The following is a 1,835-nucleotide window of genomic DNA, read 5'->3' as shown; positions in this document are numbered from 1 at the left end:
GGTGAAGCAATGATTTCTTAGTTACCACCCCCAAAATATAGGCAATAAAAGAAAAATTGGTAAATTGTACATCATCAAAATTAAAACCTTTTGCTCTTCAAAAGACACCATCAAGAAATTGAAAATAAAGGGCACCTGGGTGGCTCAGTCGTTAAGCATCTGCCTTCGGCTCAGGTCATGATCCCAGGGTCCTGGGATCGAGCCCCACATCGGGCTCCATGCTCCACAGGAAGCCTGCTTCTCCCTCTCCCACTCCCCCTGCTTGTATTCCTGCTCTCATTCTCTCTCTCTCTCTGTCAAATAAATAAATAAAATCTTTTAAAAAAAGAAATTGAAAATAAAACCCACAGACTATGAGAAATAATTTGCAAATTAATATATCTGACTTGTATTTAGAATATATAAAGAACTATTATAACTTAGTAACTAAAAAGGTATGTAGTATAATTTAAAAATGGGCAAAGGATTTGAATAGACATTTCTCCAAAGATATACAAATGGCCAGAAAGCATATGAAAATATGTCCAATGTAATTAGTCTTTAGAAAAATGGAAATAAACACAATATGTCATAATTTGCCCACTAGAATATCTGTAATAAAAAAAGATAGATACTAACAAGTGTTGACAAGGATGTGGAGAAATTCAAACCCTCATGTATTACTGGTACAATGTAAAATGATGCAGCCATATTTTGGTAATCAATTTGTTCCTTAAAAAGTTATATGTAGACTTACTTTATGACCTGCCATTCCCATCAGAGGTGAAGTTGTGTACATGTTTTCATCTCTTGGTTCAAAAAAATCAAGTGATGCTGCTGTTAGAAAATTCCTTCCACTTCTCTTTATTTAGTTTAGATGAATAGAGTTTCTCAGCTTTCTCATCGATAAATGTTAAAATTGAGATAGAATTGGTGCTGAATCCTGCCTTATTCTGGAAATAGAACACCTATAATACATATAATACAAACAGTACAAATACTGGTACACATATACAAAGTGTCCAGGTATACTTGACAGAAATGTTCATAGCATTTTAAAAGGCCAAGAAGTAAAAATAACCCAAACAACAAGGATCAATCAACTGATGAATGGATTTCTTAAAATGTGATAAATCCATATAGTTGGTATTATTTGGTCCCCAAAATACTGCAACATGGATAAACCTCAGTGAAAGAATCCAGACATGAACATATATTATATGATTCTATTTTTGTAAATTTTTTTAATGGCAAATAGAAAGTGGAGTGGTAGTTGCCTGTGGCTGTGGTTGGTAATTGGAATTGACTGTAAATGGGCATGGGTTTGTTTTTTTTAGGGTGATAGAAATGTTCTAATATTAGATTGTGATGATGGTTTTATAATTCTGTAAACATAAAATTCATTGAATTGTACATTTAAAATGAGTGAACTTCATGGTATATGTATTATATTTAAAGCAGTTTGAAAAATAACTCCTGGGTAGAGTGATTATTATAATTATTTGTATTTATATGTATTTTATGTTTGGATAAATATTTATTGAACAAGAAGTACATATTTATTGGAAATATATCTTGAAGAGGTGACAGGGACTTTTTTCCAATTCATATATTTCTAGATGATTATCATTTATTTCTAGAATGGGACAGAATTCAGCTTCAATTCTATTCTAATTTTAATATTTATAAATGTAAAGGCAGAGAAATTCTGTCCACATAAAATGAACTGATTTAGGTTATCACTGGTGATATTACCTTTGCTCCCAGCTCATGTTAAGCTCAATAGAATGACTCGGTGTAAAATAAAACTCCTGGTAAGTACAATATGTTGAAGACTAATGTGATGATAATATTCT

Source organism: Callorhinus ursinus, unplaced genomic scaffold (assembly GCF_003265705.2).
Source record: "Callorhinus ursinus isolate GAN/ISIS: 27379988/994484 unplaced genomic scaffold, GSC_fseal_2.0 scaffold7, whole genome shotgun sequence".
In the NCBI taxonomy this organism is placed as follows: Eukaryota; Metazoa; Chordata; class Mammalia; order Carnivora; family Otariidae; genus Callorhinus; species Callorhinus ursinus.
The sequence above is the reverse complement of the archived record's forward strand: the minus strand, read 5'-3'. Positions refer to the sequence as shown.